Source organism: Bubalus bubalis, chromosome 13, assembly GCF_019923935.1.
Source record: "Bubalus bubalis isolate 160015118507 breed Murrah chromosome 13, NDDB_SH_1, whole genome shotgun sequence".
In the NCBI taxonomy this organism is placed as follows: domain Eukaryota; kingdom Metazoa; phylum Chordata; class Mammalia; order Artiodactyla; family Bovidae; genus Bubalus; species Bubalus bubalis.
In genome coordinates, this window is record NC_059169.1 from 46,815,710 (window position 1) to 46,831,302 (window position 15,593).

Below are 15,593 nucleotides of genomic sequence, written 5' to 3' on the forward strand. Positions count from 1 at the left end.
TGAAGGTATAAGATGTAGGGAAATAAAAAGCTAATAACATCTTGACTTCTACCCTCCAAGGTATGTGTAGTAGGAGGGGGAAAGCTTGAACTGGATGAGGATTTTAGCATGGAGGGAATTGCACTGACAGAAATGTAACTGAAAACCAGAAACCAAGAGACTATTGTTTTAGTCTATAAAATCCTGCTTTGTGAAAAAGCAGTGCATAAAATGTTATCTAAAGTGTATAAAATGATGACTAGTGAAGTGAGTTAAAAAAAAAAAAACTATACTTTAGTGAGGACAATTTATTCCTAAAACCATTTATTGAGGAGACTATTCTTCCCCCATTGTATATTTGTGGCCTCTTTGTTGTAAATTAATTGAGCATATATGTATTGGTTTAATTGGGGACTCTATTCTGTTTTAATTGAAATTTAAAAAAAAATATAAAAAATAAAATTCCGATTACTAAAGATGATTTTTATACAGACACTATGTTGTTTTTTGTTTGTTTGTTTGTTTTTTTACTCAGACCCAAAGTATCAACACTCACTAGGTGAACTGCTGTTGACGAAAAATACTGCCATCATTGTAGAAGCTGCTAGGGTAGTCAGCCTCCCCACCCTCCCAACTGCCCACTCCCCCACCCATACCAGAGAAGCAATCCATTCGTGAGGCAATACTGCATTTTTTTGCCAGGTATCGGGAGATGCGAACTTTGTTCTTGGCAGCTGCTCGGCCAATGAAGGTAGAGTGGAAAATGAGTCCGTATTTTGGGGTGTTACCCCTTGTCTTCAAGGCTCTGGGAGAAGAATATTCAGCGGAGATTTTAAGATCAGAAACTTCAACGGTGTTAGCTAAGGCAGTGCTTCCCTTCCCTTTCCCCGCAGTTTCCAGAGTGAGCCTCAGGCCAGGTTGGGTTTCTACCCCAACTCATGCTAACCCACCGCTCCCAGAGGCAGAGGGAAGGCATCCAATGTCGCTGACCTGGAAACTTGGTCCCTTTGCTAGGCCCAGGGAATCACTCAGACACCAGGACTGGCCTATACAGACACTATGAATGGTGTTTTAGAGTAATAAAACTGTCATGTGAGATAGTTTTAAAATTTATGAAATAAAGATAAGTGAATCTATATAATTGATGATTCTGTGTGTATATCTCATAACTTGTAATATTTTTGGTTGCTAACCACCCTATCTAGAAATAAAAATTTAAACTAAGTAGTACATTGATTTCTCTCTATGGAAGAGACTTTAGGTAGTCACATCATAGCAATTCAATCTTTTACCTGATATCAACCTTTCTTAGAATGGCTTCTATCTTCGGAGTCACTTCTTGATTTAAAATGGTCAGTATTGTTTAAAGAAATTTTCTTTAAAACTCAAATTCTTTTATATTTCATATTTTATATGATCAAATTATTTTATATTTTATTTCTAGAATTCTTCATATTGGTGACATCTGTCTTTAAAGGAGAATAAGAAAGCACATTTTACTTGGGGCTGTTGTTGCCTTGAATAAAATCAAGGTTCTTATTAAAGAAAAGGGGGAATCGATGTTTGATAGGCAACTAATCATGCCAACAAGATATTCCAGTATAAAATCAAGATATTTGATTAATTTAAATAATCTATAATTTTCTATGGAAAGATGATTTACTTTCTATTCACAAAACTAATATATTTATAAAATTTTTTCCAAGTACATAATTTTATCCTACTAATTCTTTCTTTTTCTTTTGAATTTTTCCTTCTCTCCTAACATAAATAAAATTACATCATTTGGATCAATTCAGTAAGTTAAATTTTTTATCCTATATCACTGATGGATTCCTGCAATATTATGCTAAATTTCAGAAACATAGCAAATAAATTGAAGTTTAAAACAAACGTGTCTATATTTTACCAGAAGTGTAAATATATTGATTTTTTATTTCCCTGTCCTAACCACTGTTCTTGCACGCAAAACCCCTAGCTTAAACCAGCCTATTAACAGTTAGCATTGACCACTACAATCAGATATCATGCACTGTCTATAAAAGATTTGTAACCCCTTTGTTTGGGGCTCAGAGTATGAAGTGTTAACTCCTCTAGGCCAACTGGCTTAATAAACCTGAGTTCTCCAACTGAGAGAGTCAATTCCTAGGCAGGTTAATAAGAAGTCCAGGGATCCCCGAGGAGAGAGGCGTCTGGAATTGTCAAGGTGGAGAAAAGGACAAACTCTTTTATTTTCTCTACATTCTTTAGTCTTAGTCACATAAAGTTTTTTTTTTTTTTTTCTTCCTTTAAGCCCAGAACTGATGATTACACAACAAGCAACTCAGTTTAAACTCTGTACTAGGGATTATATAGCAACAATGTATCCTACTTGAGGGCAGTTTCTCCTTCCTGAAAAGCTTCTGACTTGATTCATTCACACAACAGAAACACTGGAAATGAGAAGATAGAAGAATATATGGCTTTATTTAACCTATGAAACCAGTGTAACCAGTTCCTCCTTCTTGTGGCTCTGAGAAGACAGAAGGGCCTTTCACTCTCTTCCCTTCTAGCATTGCTCTGCCTCCTGGAAAAGTTTGGGGTGAAAGCCTGTGGCTTATTCGTCATTTCATCCCTCAGGGTCAGGACAGGAATTCAACGAGGGTGCTTAAACTGTTTTAGATAATTATCCGTTGTTCCATGTCCAGTTCTAACTGTTGCTTCCTGACCTGCATACAAATTTCTCAAGAGGCAGGTCAGGTGGTCTGGTATTCCCATCTCTTTCAGAATTTTCCATAGTTTATTGTGATCCACACAAAGGTTTTGGCATAGTCAATAAAGCAGAAATAGATGTTTTTCTGGAACTCTTTTGCTTTTTTGATGATCCAGCAGATGTTGGCAATTTGATCTCTGGTTCCTCTGCCTTTTCAAAAACCAGCTTGAACATCTGGAAGTTGATGGTTCACATATTGCTGAAGCCTGGCTTGGAGAATTTTGAGCATTACTTTACTAGCATGTGAGATGAGTGCAATTATGCAGTAGTTTGAGCATTCTTTGGCATTGCCTTTCTTTGGGATTGGAATGAAAACTGACCTTTTCCAGTCTTGTGGCCACTGCTGAGCTTTCCAAATTTGCTGGCTTACTGAGTGTGTACTTTCACAGCATCATCTTTCAGGATTTGAAATAGCTCAACTGGATTCTATCACCTCCACTAGCTTTGTTTGTAGTGATGCTTTCTAAGGCCCACTTGACTTCACATTCCAGGATGTCTTGGCCCTAGGTGAGTGATCACACCATCATGATTATCTGGGTGGTGAAGATCTTTTTTGTACAGTTCTTCTGTGTATTTTTGCCACCTCTTCTTAATATCTTCTGCTTCTGTTAGGTCCATACAATTTCTGTCCTTTATTGAGCTCATCTTTGCATGAAATGTTTCCTTAGTGTCTCTAATTTTCTTGAAGAGTTTCTAGTCTTTCCCATTCTGTTGTTTTCCTCTATTTCTTTGCATTGATTGCTGAGGAAGGCTTTCTTATCACTTCTTGTTATTCTTTGGAACTCTGCATTCAGATGTTTATATCTTTCCTTTTCTCCTTTGCTTTTCACTTCTCTTCTTTTCACAGCTATTTGTAAGTCCTCCCCAGACAGCCATTTTGCTTTTTTGCATTTCTTCATGGGGATGGTCTTGATCCCTGTCTCCTGTACAATGTCACGAACCTCATTCCATAGTTCATCAGGCACTGTATCTATCAGATCTAGGCCCTTAAATCTATTTCTCACTTCCACTGTATAATCATAAGGGATTTGATTTAGGTCATGTTTGAAAGGTCTAGTGGTTTTCCCTACTTTCTTCAATTTAAATCTGAATTTGGTAATAAGGAGTTCTCCTGTTTGGTCACTTCCAATTTGTCTTGATTCATGGACCTAACATTCCAGGTTCCTATGCAATATTGCTCTTTACAGCATTGAACCTTGCTTCTATCACCAGTCACATCCACAACTGGGTATTGTTTTTGCTTTGGCTCCATCCTTTCATTCTTTCTGGAGTTATTTCTCCACTGATCTCCAGTAGCATATTGGGCACCTACCGACCTGGTGAATCCTCTTTCAGTATCCTATCATTTTTCCTTTTCATACTCTTCATGGAGTTCTCAAGGCAAGGAAACTGAAATGGTTTGCCATTCCCTTCTCCAGTGGACCACATTCTGTCAGACCTCTCCACCATGACCCTCTCATCTTGGGTGGCCCCACATGGCATGGCTCGTGGTGCGGGTAAGGAGGGCGGAGAGGAGCTACTCAATGTTCAGGAGGGGAGGCTGTGAGGAGATACCCCTCGTCCAAGGTAAGGAGCATTGGCTGCACTTTGCTGGAGCAGCCGTGAAGAGATACCCCACGTCCAAGGTAAGAGAAACCCAAGTAAGAAGGTAGCTGTTGCCAGAGGCATCAGAGGACCGACACAGAAACCATAATCACAGAAAACTAGAAATATTTACAAACACAAATGTCCATTATGGATAAAGAAGTGTGTTAGTTCTCAGGAACAAAAGAACAAGATACACACCTCCTCCCCCACCCCCCCAAAAAAAGATGATTATTTTTCTAGCAGAGTTTCAGTCTTTAAAAGCTGAATCTACAAAATGAGCTATGAAGATGTAATGAGTAGAGGGGAGAAAGTCAGTATGAGACATATTCCTAAAGGGCTTTTGGATTAAATATCTCTCCATTGTAGTCTTGTAGTCTTGGCTCAGAAAACAGCTCAATCTTATACATGCCCTCTCTTAATACTGGTGTGATTTACTTCCATAATCCACAAGAGAGAAATAAGAAATCTGCCTAGCAAAGTTGATAGGTGAACCTAGAAACTCTCTATGCATAAACTACTTAGTAAATTTGACTCTTTGCTTTAAGGACTGGGATAGGTTGCATCATTTTTAGTAACTACTCACCCTATCTTCTAAATGAACATTGTATATTTTATTGGACCATTGATGTCTGATCTTGACCATCACCTTTTTATTAATGGATGTGAGTGGCAATAATAATGAAGTTTTGAGTAGATACTTTAAACGTTGTTGAGAAATTTGGCTTATACTCTTACATGACTACCCTCCGTGAGAAGAATATGCCCAATCACTGACTTTATCAGTCTGAATCCTAGGTGAGAGACAGGTAGCCCAACAGAGCCACAGATAACCTGTGCATCTAAGAAAAAAAAAATTAAAAGGTTTTTTGTACGGCTCTAAGATTTTATTTTACTTTTTGGTTAAATTACCTAATACAGGGACCAATAAACATTTCATTTTTTCCTATACAAGTTTTAGAAATTTCCTGAAGGCCACTTCCAGTAAGAAAATCCTTTATCTACTTAAACTAAACCTGTGGAGTGCAGTTTTATTGTTTTATTATAGAACAATGACTTGAACTTTGTCTCCTTAAAAGCTCTGAAAGAGTGGGACTTACAACAAGCTTAATAATGAAAAGGTAGCATTTGCTGCAACTTGACTACATAAAATAAGGCTTGATGAAAATTAAATATTAATATGCAGTTTACATTAGATGCTGCTTCACAGTTTCAGAAAAATGAACAGTAATCAAATGAGGGTGTCACATAATACACAGCAAACAGAGAGCCAATTATGTAAATGAATGCCCAAGGTTAGCATGATACAATGCTTTTTAATTTGACTAATATTAAAATCAACTTGTTCTTAATGTAATGGATGGCTGTGACAACAGTTAAAGAGCACCAAATGTTTTTTTGTAATCCCCTGTCAAATTAAAAATGCTGTTGTGAGTGACCTGCTTTTCACAGTACAATAGTTGAAAGGCTCAAAATGTGCAATATTTCCTAAGCTTTAGAAACATTAAACTAAAATGCTTCTGAGATGAAAGTCATAATGACCAGTGTACATCTACCTTCTTCAACTGAAAATACATAACAGTGAACTCCAACTGCCACAGTGCATTTTCAAAATAAAAGTTTCACTCATTTATCTGAATTAATTTGAATTTAACAGATAAACTGCAGATAATTTTTTTAATTATAAACATTTTATTCCTGACTCTATGTAAAAAAAAAAAAAAAAAAGAATTCTTCAGCATGATCTGTGTTCCTCTTTTATTTTCCTCCTTACTAATCTACTCACCCAGTTAGTATACTTAAAAAAAAAAAAAAATCACTATGAATAGAGCTATAGATTTCTTTCTCTGTATAAAATAAATGCATATGCATATAGACATAAATGTGTATATTAAAATCCATAAAGACATGAAAAGATATTCAGCCTTATAATTTTCAACACTAAAAGAATATATTATTTGCAAAATCACTGGAACATTTAACATACTTGAATTTTTAATGCTAAATTTGGTAATGATAGTGTTTCATTTGAGATAGCAATATATTTATAATGTTCAGGGTGTTTATATCTGAAATTGATTTTTCTATAGAACTACAAGTGTGGAATTGTCCTAAGCTATTGATTATCTTCTAAGAAGAAAAGACAAATCAATTTCACTTTGACAGTGTTCTTTCTAACAAGTGTCAGAATGTTTTTGTGGTAGCCTGAAAGTTTTACCAGAAGAAAAAAGGATAAGAAACAGCAAGATGGGGAAAAGGAGAGGTGTCGGGGAAAAGATCATATCACACCTTTTTATTTAAATCTTTATCTCTAGTGAACAACCTCTGTAATTAAAAGTAATTTAATCATTGCTTTAAATTAAACACACTGAATGCAAATTTTTGAACCTGGTGATGAAAACTGGAAGTGGATATTTCAGACATCTTTGTACAGTTCTTAAGAAAACTGGGATATTAATCATTTATTTCTCAATTTCTATCCTAGGGTTTTCTGGACATGGAGATTAGAGTATCTGTGTATCCTATTTAAGAAATGGAATATCAAATTTCTAATACAAAATTCTATGCAGAGCTTACAAGTGGCTCGTGTAGTGAAGGTCCCTGAGTTTGCAGTTTATTAATTTATAGAAATCTTTTTTTGCATAAATAATAACTGACAAGAGCTCTGTCCACATTGTTAAATACTCCCTTTTCAAGGAAAGAACAGCACTTTAAAGTATTAAGGTGCTGCAATTCACAAAACTAAGTTAAATATGAAAAATTCTTCAGAAAGTATACAATTCAACAATCTAAAATACTATTATTCTAACCAATTTTAGTTATAAAAACATTTTTAATATACTCACTGATAAAAACTTATTAAAATGCGATACTCATGTTCTTCCAAACTCTAATCAGGTTAATGGAAATTTAATGTTTAAATTAATGATGTACAAGATGGTGTATTAGTAACGGGTGCTCAAAGTTTCACCCATAAGCACACTTTCCTTTGAAAATTACATATTAAATTATTCAAATCAATTACATAGGTTTTACTTTTTAAATATTATAAAATTAGATTTAAGTTTATTTGAGACTTTAGGTATTTAAAAGAAAAAAATGTTTCTCATTGTTGTTATAGTTATATAAATGATAATGTATTTTGAAGTAAAAACAACTTGTAAGTTTTTATTTTGGCTAATCTATGTAGAATAACTAAAGTTTAGAAATAATAATGACTGAAATTGTGTTTCTCTGACCACCTGTTTATTTCTTAAATCCAAAGGAATAGCTAACAAACAAAATATCCAAGTTACCTCTATTATTTTGTGCAGTGGTTTTAAATAGAATGCTAATGAAAGTTATAGAGCTCTACTGTCAAATAAGATAACCATTAGTCACTCATGGCTATGTTTAAATATCAATTAGTCAGATTAAGTACAATTAAAAATTTAGTTTCTGAGTTGTACTAACATGCAGTTGATGACTGCAATATTAGCTGGCATAAAGAACGTTTCCATCATTACACAATCTATTATCACTGTTATCACAGAGGCTTTTGCAAAATTCTGTTAGAAGTCATCCTCAAATTATCTATTGTAGGTCGGCTAAAGATTTGCTGATCTTCTAGATACCATGATCCCAGTGCTTTACTTTTCTTTTTCAGCTTTGTCTTTATTTCCTATACACTGCTGGTTTTGTTCATTTGTTTTTCAATTTATTTTTTACAATGTTGTGTTGGTTTCTGCCATATAACAATATGAATCAGTCAGAATTATACAAGGTTTTATTTATTTTGAAAATACTTTTTCTATTTTACATATTTTATCACAAATTATCTTAAACTTACATAAACTTTGAAAGAAGAGCACAGTGATAGTCCATATAAACCCAGCCAATGCTTAAATACTCTTCCAGTAACTGAGAAAATCACAAACAGGAAATCACTAAAGATCCTAAATATTTGGGCAATACTATCAATCAAATCCAATAATTGATATCTATTAAACACACCGAACAACACAAGAATACCCAGTATTTAAAGTGTACAAGGTATGTTTACCAAGGTAAAACACAAATTTTGAGCCATAAAACACCCATAATACATTTCAGAAGGTTGAAATAGACTGAATGTGTCCTCTTATTACAATTACATTAAATTATAATCAATAAAAAGCATATACCTAGAAGATTACCAAATATTTGAAAATTAAGCATGATGTTTCTAAGCACCCATAAGTCAAAGAACTTGAAATATATTTCAAAATGAATATTAATAAATCCACAACATATCAACATGTGTGGGAATGAAGATAACACAGTGCTTAGATGGAAATGTATGACTTTAAATGTTTATATTATAAATAAGAACAGTATAACATCATTTTTCTAAGCCCCAAAATTAATACAATAGGAGAATAAAAGAGCAAATTAAAGCCACAGAAAGTGAAAAGAAAGGAATTATAAGAGAAAAAAAAATAATATAGACAAGGACAAATGTTTCAAAAAGTTAAAGTCAAAAGTTTGTTCCCCCAAAATATTAATAAAATTGATAGAGGAATACTAATTCAGAAAAAAGAGAAATGAACACTCTGGCTCCTAACAACATAAACTTTACATGAAAAAATACAAGTTGAATGGAAACTATTATAAAATATTTCATGTTGCCTAAAGAGAAAGAGGAAATAAAAATCCAAACAGCATTCTTTATAATTATAAAGTGAATTTTTATTAGAAATCCTTTCTCCAAATAAATCTTGATGCATGAATTATTTTACTGGAAAAACTCTCAAATGTTTTAATAATAAATACCACTGTAACATACACATATACTTTCAGAAATAGAAGTGGTTGTTTTATTTACTAAAGAAAAGCAGTCTTATCAACTTATCAAATACAAAAATGTGGTAATGACTTTACCAAAAATACACACACACAGAGGCACACACAAACACACAAATAGCCTTTATGAACATAGACCACAAATGTCATAAAATTATTAGTTAAATAAAATCCAGCAACATATAAAAATGTTGATATGCCCATGATTGACTGGAGTTTATCTTAATAGACCTTTTAATGAGTAAATCAACTTAATAAACATATTTATAGTAAGAAAGACATATCCAGATGCTTCAGGAACATGAATCCATTGTTTATTTTTCAACCCACATGTTGTTGAGATGAAGTACTAGCCACAGTGGAATTTAAGCCTTATTCCAGCTTCATGATAACCATATCACAATATCCAGTCAGACAGAGGAGAGCAATAAGGTGAGTATTTGGAATTCTTAATTTCATTTGCATCTTTAGAATAATTTAATTCTTTATTGGCTCAGTTCTGCATTGTTTTTATATCATTAAAGCTGAGCATGGACCCTGTCCTCAGCCCTTCCAAAAGTTCAGTGCTACTAAATTTATCAATTCCTTTTTGGTAATATTGGAGGTTTATGACATTGCACAGGAGGCCGGGATCAAGACCATCCCCAAGAAAAAGAAATGCAAAGAGGAAAAATGGTTGTCTGAGGAGGCCTTACAAATAGCTGTGAATAAAAGACAAGTTAAAGCAAAGGAGCAAAGGAAAGATATGCTCATTTGAATGAACAGTTCCAAAGAATGCAAGAAGAGATAAGAAACCCTTCCTCAGTGATCAATGCAAAGAAATAGAAGAAAAGAATAGAATAAGAAAGGCTAGAGATCTCAAGAAAATTACAGATATCAAGGGAACATTTCATGCAAATATGAACACAGTAAAGTACAGAAACAGAAGATATTAAAAAGTGATGGCAAGAATACACAGAAAAACTGTACAAAAAAGATCTTCATGACCCAGATAATCATGATGGCATGATCACCAACCTAGAGCCAAACATTCTGGAATGTGAAGTCAAGTGGGCCTTAGGAAACATCATTACAAACAAAGCTAGCAGAGGTGATGGAATTCCAGTTGAGCTATTTCAAATCCTAAAAGATGATGCTGTGAAAGTGCTGCACTCCATGTACCAACAAATTTGGAAAACTCAGCTGTGGCCACAGGACTGGAAAATGTCAGTTTTCATTCCAATCCCAAAGAAGGGCAATGCCAAAGAATGCTCAAACTACTGCACAATTGCACTCATCTCACACGCTTGTAAAGTAATGCTCAAAGTTCTCCAAGCCAGACTTCAACAGTATGTGAATCGTGAACTTCCAGATGTTCAAGCTGGATTTAGAAAAGGCAGAGGCAACAGAGATCAAATTGCCAGCATCCATTGGATCATCAAAAAAGCAGGAGAGTTCCAGAAAAAAATATCTACTTCTGCTTTATTGACGATGCCAAAGCTTGCTTTATTGACTATGCCAAAGCTTTTGATTGTGTGAACCACAACAAATTCTGGAAAATGCTTAAAGACATGAGAATACCAAACCACCTGGCCTGCCTCTTGAGAAACTTGTATGCAGGTCAGGAAGCAACAGTAAGAACTGGACATGGAACAACAGACTGGTTCCAAATTGGGAAAGGAGTATATTAAGGCTGTATATTGTCACCCTGCATATTTACCTTATATGCAGAATACATCATGTGAAACGCTAGGCTGGAAGAAACACAAGCTGGAATCAAGATTGCTGGGAGAAATATTAATAACTTCAGATATGCAGATGATACCACCCTTATGGCAGAAAGGAAATAACTAAAGGGCCTTTTGATGAAAGTGAAAGAGGAGAGTCAAAAAGTTGGCTTAAAATTCAACATTAAGAAAACTGGCATCTGGTCTCATCACTTCATGGAAAATAGATGGGGAAACAGTGACAGATTTTATTTTGGGGGGCTCCAAAATCACTTCAGATGGTGACTGCAGCTATGGAATTAAAAGATGCTTGCTCCTTGGAAGAAAAGTTATAACCAACCTAGACAGCATATTAAAAAGAACAGACATTACTTTGCCAACAAATGTCTATCTAGTCAAGACTACGATTTTTCCAGTAGTCATGTATGTATGTGAGAGTTGGACTCAAAAGTTAGCTGAGTGCCAAAGACTTGTTGCTTTTGAGCTGTGGTGTTGGAAAAGACTCTTGAGAGTCCCTTAGATGGCAAGGAGATTCAACCAGTCCATCCTAAAGGAAATCAGTCCTGAATATTCATTGGCAGGACTGATGCTGAAATTGAAACTCCAATACTGGCCAGCTGATGCAAAGAATTGACTCATTTGAAAAGACCCTGATGCTGGGAAAGATTAAAGGCAGGAGGAGAAGGGGACGACAGAGGATGAGATGGTTTGATGGCATCACTGATTAGGTGTACAAGAGTTTGAGTAAACTCCTGGAGTTGGCAATTGACAGGGAGGCCTGGGGTGCTGCAGACCATGGGGTTGCAAAAAGTCGGGCAAGACTGAGCAACTGAACTGAACTGAATACTATATACAATGGGTGACTCATTTCTTCAAAAAAACTGTATGATAGATTCATCTTGGTATTGATATTTAAAAGTCATATTATTCATACTTGTTTAAAAACAATACAAATGAGTGAATGTATTTTGACTATTTTTCTTGGGACTATTATTTTAATGACTTCATAATAATCTTATCCATGTCTGCCATGTTATACTGTATATATTCCATAAGAACATATTTCAGGAACATTTCTAGAAAGGTTAAAACATTTTGTAAGAATTTTATTATTTTCATTTCAGTATATCAATTTAAAATTTGCAAGACATTTAACATTACTGCAATTACAATCTTATAAGCTTATCAGTGGTATTTAAGGCTTTCTATTTTGTTCAAGTTCCTATCGTCAATATAATGCATGGGTTTGCTTGCTTAAAATCTGTTAGAGAGGTGGTGGTGACATAGTAAGAAAATAATTTCAGTAAATATATGAATATAAGTGAGAATAATTTCTATATTTTCATGTGAGTTTGATGACTTCTCAGTCTGCTTTGTGCCATTGGCATTCCCTATCCTCACCACATAAGTGTCATTGCCTTTATATATATACATATACATATATATATATATGTATATATTTTTCTGCAACAGATTAACTTTTCTGCTTCCTTTTGGTATGCTATCTTATTTTTATTCCTGTGATTTTTATCTCTATAGTCAGCCCAAAACTTTAAATATAAAGCCTAAAAAGAAAATTTCTGCTTTAAAAAAATTAAATTTAAATTGTTGTTGTTCATTTCCTAAGTCATTGCTGATTCTTTGCGATCCCATGGACTAAAGCTCTCCAGGCTTACCTGTTCTTCACTATCTCCCTGAGTTTGCTCAAACTCATGTCCATTTAGTCATTGATGCCATCCAAACATCATCCTCTTTTACTCCCATCTCCTCAGTCTTTCCCAGCATCAGGGTCTTTTTCAATGAATTAGCTCTTCACATAAGGTTGCTGAAATATTGGACCTTCAGCTTCAGCATCAGTCTTTCCAATGAATATTCAGGGTTGATTTCTTTCAGGATTGACTGGTTTGATCTCCCTGCAGTCCAAGAGGCTTCTCCAGCAGCACAATTCAAAAGCAGCAATTATTCAGCGCTCAGTCTTCTTTCTTCTTGATGGACCACCTCTCATGTCTGTATATAACTACTGGAAAAGACATAGTTTTGACTAGATAGACCCTTGTCAAAGTTATGCCTCTACTATTTAATACACTGTCTAGATTTCTAATAGCTTTTCTTCCAAGGTGCAAGCATCTTTTAATTTTGTTGCTGCAGTCACCTTCCGCAGTGATTTTGGAGACCAAGAAAATAAAATGTCTCTTTTTTGTGATCTATTTGCCATGAAGTGATGAGACCAGATGCCATGATCTTAGGTTTTTCAATGTTGAATTTAAGCCAGGTTTTTCGTTCTCTTTCACCCTCATCAATAGGCTCGTTAGTTCTTCTTTGTTTTCTGTCATTAGAGTGGTATCATCTGCATATCTGAGGTTGTTGATATTTCTCCTGGCAGTCTTGGTTCCAGCTTGTGATTCATCCAGCCCAGCATTTTGCATGAAGTACTCTGCATAGAAGATAAATAAGCAGGGTGACAATATACAGCCTTGACATAGTCCTTTCCCAACTTTGAACTAGTCAGTTGTTTCCTGTTCAGTTCTAACTGTTGCTTCTTGACCTGCATACAAGTTTCTCAGGAGACAGGTAAGGTGGTCTGGTATTCTCATCTCTTTCAGAATTTTCCAGTCTGTTGTGATCCACATAGCCAGAGCCTTTAATGTAGTCAAAGAAGTAGATGCTTTACTTGAATTCTTTGCTTTTTCTATGATACAGTGGATGTTGGCAATTTGATCTCCAGTTCCTCTCTCTTTCCTAAATCCAGCTTAAACATCTGGAAGTTCTTGGTTCATGAACTGTTGAAGCCTAGCTTGGAGAATTTTGAGCACTACTTTTCTAGTGTGTGAGATGCATGCAATTGTGCAGTAATTTGAATATTCTTTGGCATTGCCTTTCTTTGGGATTGGAATGAAAACTGACCTTTTCCAGTCCTGTGGCCACAGCTGAGTTTTCCAAATTTACTGGTATATTGAGGGCAGCACTTTCACAACATCATCTTTTAGGATTTGAAATAGCTCAGCTGGAATTTCATCAGCTCCACTAGCTTTGTTCATAGTAATGCTTCCCAAGGTCCACTTGACTTCACATTCCAGGATATCTACCTTGAGGTGATGATCACACAAGTGTTTATTTGGGTCACTGAGACCATTTTTGTATAGTTTCTCTTTGTATTCTTGCCACAGAAGAACTATATTCATTATTTATCTATCTTTAGCTATCTTTATTTTTTCCAAAAATATTAATATCATTGTTGTTGATTTGTTTTCAGTCATTTAGCATTCTATGCCTGCATTCCACACACTTCATGTCTTATCTTCCTAATTAGGGTTATCCTTTAGTTCTTAGCTTATATGTGAGTTTCATAGAAAGACCTTCTTAAATTAACAATCATAAATGATCACTGCATATTTTTTATAACTATATGGTATTTTTTAAATTAAATATTGCATATTTATTTTTCATTAACTTATCTTCTCTAGTAATTTGTAAGATTTAGACTGCCAAAAAATATAGGCATAATTATTTTGCATATCACTATTTATATAACACCTATAAGAGTTCCAGAATATAGATATTCTGTAAATAAATGAAAGTTTACCCTACAACAAAAATGACCACATAGCTAATGTGGCCCTCAGGAAGATTTCATCCATACAAAGGTATACACTTAAGATAAATTCACGAAAATTTGATTATATAAGCCAATTATTGAAAATTACTTCATAGGATTAATGAAAATGTAAATTCTCTTAAGCTTAAGTTGTCTATATTCTTAAAGCTTTGTGTGAGGAGATAACTTGGATGGAAGACAATGCCATAATCATATATTTATGTCATTGTCCAAACCTTTATAATTGTAATTAGTATTACTGTGATTTGGGTGTAGTGGAAGTGTTATTACTCTTAATTTAACATCATGTGGCATGATGTCTATGAAATTGTGAGACTTTAATAAATCAGCTGAATCATCCAAAATAGTTTTACCTATTTTCATTAGTAAAGCTAATAATTTTCTATTGCCATTGTCCTTGTTTAAAAAACGTTTATGATGAGCTGCTGCTGCTGCTAAGTCACTTCATTCGTGTCCGACTCTGTGAGACCCCATAGACGGCAGCCCACCAGGCTCCCCCATCCCTGGGATTCTCCAGGCAAGAACACTGGAGTGGGTTGCCATTTCCTTCTCCAATGCATGAAAGTGAAAAGTGAAAGTGAAGTCGTGCAGGCATATCTGACTTTTAGTGACCTCATGGACTGCAGCCTACTAGGCTCCTCCATCCGTGGGATTTTCCAGGCAAGAGTACTGGAGTGGGTTGCCATAGCCTTCTATCATGTGAAAAAATCACTGCTTTTTAGTTCTGTTTTTATGTAATTAATTCAAAAGTAGGTGTTAAAAAATCCTGTTGAACAATGGATCATTCTAGACAAGTTTATGTTGTAGCAGGTGGCTTTTAGGCTATTTTCTTTCTTTCTTCACTCCTCATTCACAGGTCCAGTATATTCATTATTTAATTAAGATAAATTGCTGAGTGTTATATGTCAAAATAGTTACAGGTTCTAAGGATACAGCACTGAATATTAATGACTTACCCTTGTTTTCATGAGGATCATATTCTAGCAGAGAGATATAGACAATACACATGTGAATAAGATGCAGCGAATATTAGGTGATGGCAAGTACCATGAAGAAAAACTCATCTGAAAATGGTAACAAATAATATCAATGGTTAAGAAACAAGGTATTCTTTTAAATTCTGTGCCTGGGGAAG

At 34.7% G+C, this 15,593-nt stretch overlaps 1 non-coding gene across 1 annotated transcript; it reads right to left on the reverse strand.

The window, feature by feature from the left end:
* Positions 1-506: 506 nt before the first annotated feature.
* Positions 507-577, reverse strand: LOC112578596. The gene has a single exon (XR_003102935.3). It is a non-coding gene; the product is annotated as a small nucleolar RNA SNORD56 (small nucleolar RNA).
* Between the last annotated feature and the right edge of the window lie 15,016 nt (positions 578-15,593).